General features: G+C 37.7%; 1 long non-coding RNA gene across 1 annotated transcript; it reads left to right on the top strand.

Annotated features, from left to right (window-relative positions):
- Window positions 1–224: 224 nt before the first annotated feature.
- Window positions 225–1,741, top strand: LOC117244159. Its single transcript, XR_004496721.1, has 3 exons — window positions 225–307; window positions 540–607; window positions 1,531–1,741. It is a non-coding gene; the product is annotated as an uncharacterized LOC117244159 (long non-coding RNA).
- Window positions 1,742–9,379: the final 7,638 nt, after the last annotated feature.

Here is a 9,379-nt window from a genome sequence, read left to right as displayed (position 1 = left end):
ACATTAGGAAGAGAAAAATCTGCCTTTAAGTGCTCGTAATGGCTTGCAGCAGCTCGGTCCCTCCGGGGCTGGAAGTGACTGCTTGCACCTGCGGCCAGAATGTACAGCTGCTCCAACCTCACCCAGCCCGGGGGAGCTGAACTGCTGCTGCATTGGGTCTGGAGAAGACAGATGTGCCTAAACAGAGCTGGTTTTGAGACAGTTCAAAAATGTTAAAGGTCCTAATTTGGACCTTCAGTAGCTCTGGCTGTGGGTTCCTAAATTCTCTGTCCAGTCTGGAAATCAGTACTTCCCAAAATAAATAGTTGTGAGTGGGCTTTTCGACTAGCTGGAAATGCATTCAGTAGGGCAATCTTGTAGTGGGACTGGTCTGAAACTGAGATTGCCAGAAGCTTGGAGCTTCACTGCTTAACTAGGAGCAGCAATACTTGAAGGAACTGAGAGTTCAAGTATTCAAAAAAAATTCACTTTGAATTTTTTTTCTGCTATCTTTTCATCTTTTCATGATTTGGGTTTAATACTTTCTGTCCTTTTCTCAGATAGTCTGGGAAGACTTCTGCCTGGATGACCTGCACAAAAAAATGACACTGCCCTGCAGATGCTTGAGGTGAAATTTTCTCAGTGATATGTTTATCTGTACACAAACACTCCCACCCTGCCCCCAGCCCCTGCCTTCAGTAAGTATTAAGTTTAATTTTAGCCTGAGAGAAAAAAGCAGGTTAGTGCTTCCCCAGAGAGCACGTGTCTGTTTTTCTGCTTTCCAACAGTTTGCAGTGAAGAGTATCTGGATATCTTCATTTGTGTTCTAGTTCTTTTTCCCAGCTGCTTGTGTTTGATGACTACAGTACTTTCAGAAGTAGAGGTGCAATTCACAGAAAACTAAACCATAGCAGTTTTATAGATACACATAGAAACACAGTGTTTTTTTGATTGACTAAAAAAAGAAATGGGACTGTTTTCATCATTTGAGCTAAAAACCAAAGTAAATGGTCCAGTGAGGATGCAAAATAATTGAAAAACTCTATTTGTTTCTTAAGTTCTATTTTTGCTAGAAAGATAAGTTGCTTCCATTTAGGGATTGTAAGTAAATGTCAAGGGATTGCTTTGGTTGAATTATTTCTCATTCATTTACTGTCTCAAATTAGCTAATTTAAATAGGATTGGCAAGAGTCGAGATTTCATTCTGCTTCAATTCTCAAGGTCCTCATGCAATACTTGCATTAATTTGTTTGTGGTGGACCCTGTAGAAAAGAAATACTGCCAAGAGTTGAAACTAAAGAAACTGAACTCACTTGTCACAAAAAGTATTTGTCCTTCAGACAGTGGTTTCTTCTGCCTGAGCAGAAGGGTCCATACAAAAGAGCAATGAAAATGGTGGCCAGTGCAGAAAGAGTAGAAAGCCAACTACTTATGGTACTGGGAGATGGAACTTGGGATTTGAATTATGAGATTTTGTCCTCCGAAGTCTAGGGAAATGAGGCTGAATATATTCATGGTAAAGTATTGTCAGTGAGTCACTGCTTCCATTAGAACTTGCAGGGCCCTCTGAAGTCAGCTGGACATTCAGAAATGAATGAGATGGAATGAAATGTTGAGATGGAACATTGCATGGAGTCAGCAACCACCAAGGCAACGAAGAGACACTTAGAGACAAGGCGTGCCAGAGACGGACAGCGGGTGGAATGATGCTGGAGCTGTGACAGAGAGGTGTTGAGCTGAGCTCCTGGCACACTCCAGGGAGCTGACCCAGCCCTGCCAGTGGAGGTCTTGCTTGCTTCAGGCCCTGGGACCATCAGTGATAAATGAACAGGAGTCAGAAAGGTCTCTGCTTCAGCACTCAACGAGACTGTGTTCTGGATAAAGTCCAGCTCTCTTTAAAGATAAGGGCAGCTTTGTAATCTATTTTACATAGGCTTTCAATTGTATGTGATAAGTAAAAGATAAACTTTAAACAATAAGCATGAGTTGAGTTCGTTATCTTACCTTGATTTTGTGCAGGAAAGGAGCAGATATTTAGGAGTCATGCCATGTGGTCTTCATGTCTTCTGGAAGCATCAAACTTTTACTGCCATGCCTCTTTGTCATTTCTTCTGCTTCAGTGATCTCCAATATTCTTCATTTTACAAATTAAAGCCTCTGTTGTGGGCACTATTGTAAGAAAACCATTTATTTCAAGGTGTCATTTCTGAACTTTTAAGTTACCAAATAATAACAATCCCAGCACAGTCCCTGGTCACAAATTGAGAAATCATTTCCATTGACACATCTTGGCTTCACAGTAAGGCTGTTCAGTTTTTCAAAGGGAGCTGTTTCTGGCAGTGACTGTTGTTTAAGGAAGTGAAAAGTTACTCTTTGTGGAGACTGTTGATGTGATTTGGCTGGTTTTCTGTGAATTCAAAGCTGACTTGTTTAACAGATATTTTACTTATGAATACTGGGTTTTGAATGCAAATATAGTACCAAATGAACTAATTTTTAAAAGACCCATAGTAAGTGCTAGCCCATTTGAAATTATTTTATTATTTTCAGTGAAAGTCAAACATCCGGTGCTTTTTAAGATAGCTCAGGTATCTTTAATTTAGGTGTCATTTGTATTTTAAACCATAAATTTAAGCTGCTCTGATCCAAGAAAAGGTTACAGATGTCCCCTCTGGATATGACCACCAGCAAGGACGAGACAGAAAAGGAGCACAGGATGTGAATCCCTGGGTTCTGTTGTTTGGAGCACCTGCTTCTCCCTTTCTCCAGCCTGACATATAGCACAGCACATCTGCTCATGATAAAATAAGGTGTGCAGACCCTGGTAGTCAGGTCTTCACCTTGACGCAAGGCTGGTACTCCTGTGGCATGCTTTAGGACCTTGATGATAGCATTCTGGGGAAGGAGAAGAGCAAAAAAACACAGGGCATTTTTTAGGTCTCTCTTTATTTGAAGCTTTTCAAATCTTGAAAAGGAATTAACCTGGGAAATTCCAGATATGGAGTATAATAGTATTTCTTTAAACTCTTATGATTAAAAAAAAATACTTCAATCTTTATTAAAAAATTCATGAAAATTGAGAGCTAGACAAGGATAGAAGTTTCACTGATAACCTTTTGATTATTCCACTCAGCAAATATGCAAATACTTCTGTTCACTTCTAGCTGGTAAGTCTTGTGCCTAAAAGGAAAAAGAAATTAATCTCAGGAAGTTTAAGAAAACATCTCTGTGATTTTTAGTTATCATATGAAGGATTCATAACTTCTTCCTGAGTAATTTTAATGTAATTGCCTAGACGTGATGATTCTTCACCACCCCTTGTCAATTGCGCTCTGCACAGGCTGGCTGTAACCACTTTTAATCTTTACAGGCACTTTTTCTTCCCTCAGGAAATGTGTACCCTTACAGTTCCAAAATAAAAGATACTGCAGCAGTTATAGACTGTTATCTTTTATCACCTGTTACTTTTATGGGAAATGTTAACACTGGCACCTTTACAGCAAGGAAGTAATTTCATGCTAACAAGCCTTGCTTGCTTCAACAGCTATCTTTAATATGTCAATTAGTCTAAGAAATGATGTAAGCATATGTGGTTACAAAGGTATTTCTTTTATATTTAATTTTTTTTTGTGACAAATTAATCATCATTAGATTATGTCCTATTTTAGAACTCAATTTATTTTTCTGAATACATACTGATAAAACATATGATTTTAGATACCCTTTAATACAGGTGCTAGAAGTACTGATCTTGTGGGTAATGTAGGGCATTTGCAGAAACTTTAAATACTTCCCTCAGAGAGTCCCTGATGCAATAATAAAATCAGTGAGCCGTGCTAATTATACACATGATGATCTTGACAGTGTGTGTACTATTATCTAATCCTGAGTAATAATATAAAAATCTTCAATTCAGGGTTTCTTTTTTCAAAACATGTAGGACACTTCTATAGTAACTAGAATTGCTGTGTGATTGACCAGGGAAGAGTAACACTGACCACTCTGAGTAGCCAGAAGCTGACTGTAGCCATCCCTTGAATGGTACCAGGGATCTGAGAGAATTCTGTGTCTGGGCTGCTTGCTCTCCACTCAGCAATCTGGGATCTAATTCTGCCAAACCTCACATCTCTTCATCCATCTGGCAGAAGAACTTGAATGAGCAAGCAAGAACAAGGGGTTATGTAGGAGACAGCCCTACCACTTTCAAGTCTGAGAACCAGCTAGGTCTCAGGTTCATTTTATTTTGAAAAAAAAAAAAAATAAAATAATGAATTATGAAAACCTCCAGATTTAGAAAGAAACTAATAATTTAAAATTATAGGTTTTGCAAAATAAAGGAGATTTTTCTGTCACCATTAAACAGGAAAAATTATTTTTCTTTTATAAATGGTGTCATTGTGTGCTAATACATTTTTCAACATTTCTGATTCATCCTTTCTCAGAGCATATCCTGACAATATATCACACTCAGAGAGAGATTAATCTAACTGGCAAACAGTTACTGCATTCCCTCTTCCTATGGGCCATCACTTTTCCTGGAGAGAATAATTTATACCAAACCATTCTGCCTAGGTAACAGGGGTTTTTAGTTCTCATTCCCAACTTACATTTTTCAAGATAAATTAATATGCTTTCTACAAAGTCAAAGGTCATATATTTTATTGTTGGAAATACTTCAGTTGAACAGTGCTAATCAGTAGAAAAGATCTCATCTCAGAGAAGATTATTTCCCCAAAAGTTGCATTTCCAAAAGGATGTTATGATTATTGTTGTATGCAGAGTTAAAATAGGTCCAAATATTTTTTAATCTATTGTACTTTTTAATCTTTTGGAGTTTCCAAAATAGTTGCATTTGACACATCCCTCTACCTGATTCTACTTATTGGTCTACTCTGCAATGTATTTGCAGTGTCTAAGAGATTTATTTTTGTTTCAATACACTGAGAAATTCTTTGTTGGAAGTGGATGAAGTTACGACAGATAAGGACAATGCAGGCAGGAACCCCGTGGAGATTTTTCCACTCTTCACCTACAGGTTGTATAAGGTAAGATACTTTTACCACTTTAACAAAGGAAAATAGCACAGTTGCAGCTAACTCATCCTTTTAATACTTACTGATGTCAGTGGAATGGACCACACTGCACTTGGAAAAGAAATTAATTCCAGCAGTTAACGGGGTTGAAGCACACATGCTACCTCAAACAAGTTTTTTCTACTATCTTCTGGTGGCCAGTATCCCATATTCAAAGGAATATTAAAGAGGAGAGTATAATGAATAATTAGCTTCTAATGCAGAAGTTTCTAGTTGAGAGAGATCTCTGAGAGGATTCAAATATCAATGTCAATGTAGTCAGCATATTTCCAAGATGTAAGATTTTAAAAGCCCCAGCAAAATGCCACCTAGGTATTGATTCAGGTGAGACTCCAATGTCTCAGAGTGGCCAGTGTTCAAATTCTTGAGGCATTTGAAGAGTTTTGGATAAGCTTTTTAAAATGCCTTAACTGCAGATAAAGTTAAGCTTATCTCAGCCTTAACTAATTTTGAATTTCAAAGAAGGATTTCTCCACCTCTTTTTGTCTGTTTTCTGTAGTGAAACATACAAGTTTTTACCATTTCAAATGGTGGCTGGATTTCTGGTGTTTTATTTCTTCCTGTGGTAAAGAACTCTTTTTCATGTAAGTGTGCAGTGTTTCTAGATGACAACTTTGAAGCCTCTGGCCTTGTGAAGGAAATCTAAAACTAACCTGAAAATAACTGCAGGGAGTACATGCTAGAAATCATTTTGATCCTGGCAAAAAGAGCAGATCAGATAATTTAACATTTTTTCAGCTCTGAGTTCTATTATCCAGTACTGATTCAGTTGGTCTGCTGTCAGATTCCTCTGCCATGTGTGTGTTGGAGAGAAAAGAGAATAAATAAAATGGATGTTTGCTTTGTATCAAGTTTTCACAAGATGACTGTCAGTGTTGAATAAAGTTTGACATTTCCATGTGATAGACAAACAGCTTCTAAGAAATTGGAGTGAGGTTTTGTTTTTTTTTTAATTTTTGTGACTTTCAGAAAGTAACAGCAAGAAAATTAAATGAAAAGAAAAGAGAGGAAGATTTTGGTTTTCCAAAAAGAAGTCATTTGGGTTGTGTTTTTCTTTGTTTTGATTTTGTTTTAAATGATAATGCTGCTTTTAACTCAATGTACAAGCCCCACAGCATCCTTCATCACCCCAGGAATATACTGTCCTTGAAATGTCCATTCAGAAATTTCCTCCACATTTGGACTTTCTAAGGCCACATATCAAAATGCATTTTTTCATTACTTCATCTTTTGCATCACCATTTCTCTATTTTGTTTTTTTTTTCCCTTTCTCCATTATCTTCCAAAGAACATGGAAAAACAAGTAACATAAAGACAGAGCTTCAAAAAATCTATCTTCAAGAAATCATTGTATATGAGTTCCTGTCCTCCAAGCATTAGGCAGAAAATCTGAGGGAGGCCACACTGGATTGTTATTAGCCCTGTCATCCTCTCTCAATGCTTTCACACACTGCCAGAAAAGACATGGCAATATTTGGTGTTCTAGGATTAAATTTGAAACCCTTTATAGAATATAGAAATTAGAAACCAATCCTTAAAAACATATTTTTCAATCTGTTCTGTACTATTCAGCTTTCATTCTCTTTGTTTGATCATAGATTTCTTAATTTCTTTTTAGAAAAGTCCTAGTAATTAACTGAGCAAATTACAGCAACCCACTATGTCGTTCTAATTGGGAACGGCCGGAAAAGAACGACACCACTATTTCAATATCAATGTGTTAACACACACAGTATGCCAGGAGAATTCAAAACACTGATGGAAACTGACACAGGAGTGAGTTAGCACTCACCTCTATGTGAGCAGAATGTTACTGCTTTTGGGGGTAGGATTCAGAATGATTTGGAAGTTCTCGGAAACTGAAAATCTTACCCAAATGTCATGGCAGCATGTACAGGATGGAGGCACCTCTGAGGGGAGGTACTGCTGGGTTCAGTTTTGTGTTAGGTTCTTAATGCCTTTCATAGATCTACTCCAGTGCCCCTGTTGGCTCCAGCCTACAGCTACTACCAAAGCAAAGACTAGAAGAGGTTCTGCTAAATTAATTTTAAGTTAACACTTATTTGTGAGGCAATACTGGTCACGAATTATTACAAGTAACAATCCATTTAATAGTTTCCTTAGGCTGTTTTACTGGATCTTTTCCTGTTGCAATTGCATTGCATGTGCAGGGATGTAACTTCATCTTTGTTATAGAAAGCATGAACCAGAGCTGTCTAACTAAACTTTGTAGAAATTTAATAGGAGCAATATGCCAAAAACATCTTTCTGCAGCATGGTAAACTCTGTAACCCTCATATTTTCATACAACTTTTCATTTTATTTCTGGTTTCAAGATTTTTTAAAAGTACCAGCATATGTTCATTATTCTCCATAAGTGTATAAAACTCACAAAGCCATATGTTTTTCTTTTGAAATTTGGCAGAACCCTATGCTATCTATACACAGGCCAAAAAAAAAAAGAGGCTACTGTTACTGACTGTCCAATACATTTTTATCTCTAACTATGCCATTTCTGACAGAGAAAATGTGAAAAAATTAGCGTCTAGAGTAGACTGTGTCCACCCCTGTTTTCTACACAAAGTTGATATACCTAGGAGAAACACAAAGTACCTACATCATGGACTTGTGAAAAATATTAGTATACTGCCACAAGAAGACATTGTAATGAAGTATGAACAGATAAAATAAAAATAATCTTCTGAACTCATACAGATCTTTTTGTGGTGTTTAACAAGATGTTGAGATAGGGATGTAGATGAAGATGAAAAGATGGCATTGCAAAACATGAAGCATTCAAACATGCCAAGTAGTGCTGTTCACAAATCATTCCTGGAGAATATCAGGGATTGTGAAATGTGACTGCATCTCAGCAAACATAATTTAATCCAGTACTTCATAAATCCTTGTTAATTTCTTACTTTTTCTTGTTCTTTGAAAATCTTCCAAACTATTGATGTAAATGAGGTATTTTTCAAAGTCCCTCTCCCTCATACATAAGGCTTCAGTGCAGTAAGGTATCTGGTAAAGCTCAGTCTTTCTCTGTGACTGATCAGCTGGAACCCAGCAGCCTGGCTGTATTCACAGTCTGTGATGACATTGCTCCTTATTTTAGTAATTAGGCATGATAAAGGGAGATGCTTCGACTGAATTTTCATATATATAAAAAATTGATTGTTACACCAAAATTATGTTGAACTGTGACTATAGGAGGTATGGTTGCTACCCCAGAATCACAGAGGTTGTGCTAATTCTGTAGAAGTAATGATGTACATAGGTTTGGGTCCCCCTTGAAACAAAATGGCAAAGGGGGATTCATGTTTTCTTGTATGGAGAACCTATGTTAGATGCACAGAGTCATGCAGCTTGTATTCTGTAATCCCAGGTTGTCTGGGTGTTTGGTTTTTTATTTCTGTGGGTTTCCTCATTGTTCTCAATATCACTGACATGTGATATTGACATGAGATGACACAGATATGTGTCATCAAGGTGCATGCAGTACCAGGTAGAAAATCTATGTGACTCCCTCATCAGCCCCATGCTCAGCTCTGGGGATAGTGTTTTTATGGAGCATTGAAGGAACTGCCAGGCAACAACCACCCATGGATGCAAACTGGTACTGTCACCAGCTCCCTTTCTGGGCAGCAGGGACCATGCACTTTCCCTAGAGCATCTGGCCCCCAAGTACATGGAGCCTATTTGACAAGTTTGAAGACAAAACGATGGCATAGACTTACCGAGTCTTCACTGACAGGATGGAAGGTTATGTGATCCATGCACACATGTATCTGACTATTAGGAATCAACTCCTATTTTTAAAAGTCTTTGTTACCTACAAAAGGCAGTGCAGTGAACATTTCCTGAAAACAAGAATTCCTTAGGATCTTGGTCAGACTTTAGTTACCATGTTTACTGTCCATGTGCTGTACACTACCCCTGGATTTTCCTGTGTCAGGACCCTATTCTTTCCCTATCAAAACATGGAGATGAACTTTACTTTATGTGAGAGAGATATTGAATGATACAGGTTAAATAGCATTAATAGTCTCTCAGTATTGAGTTTAGCTATTCACTGGGTTTGGTTAGTGATGATGGCTGTAGCTCTTGGTGAATCCCAGATCATGCCCTCATGTTTCCCCTCTTTTGGTGGCTCAGGTGCAATCTGCCCAAGAGTGTCAGCAAGTGGGGACATGAGACATTTTTGTCTTCAGCATTATATCAAGAAAATGGTGCCCATGGCCTACACTCTTACTAGAAAATAAAGACTGAAAAAGAAATAAATACTTCAAATAGACACAAAGAACTTC

Source organism: Parus major, chromosome 3 (genome assembly GCF_001522545.3).
Source record: "Parus major isolate Abel chromosome 3, Parus_major1.1, whole genome shotgun sequence".
Classification (NCBI taxonomy): domain Eukaryota; kingdom Metazoa; phylum Chordata; class Aves; order Passeriformes; family Paridae; genus Parus; species Parus major.
This window is presented reverse-complemented; position numbering and strand designations above follow the sequence as displayed.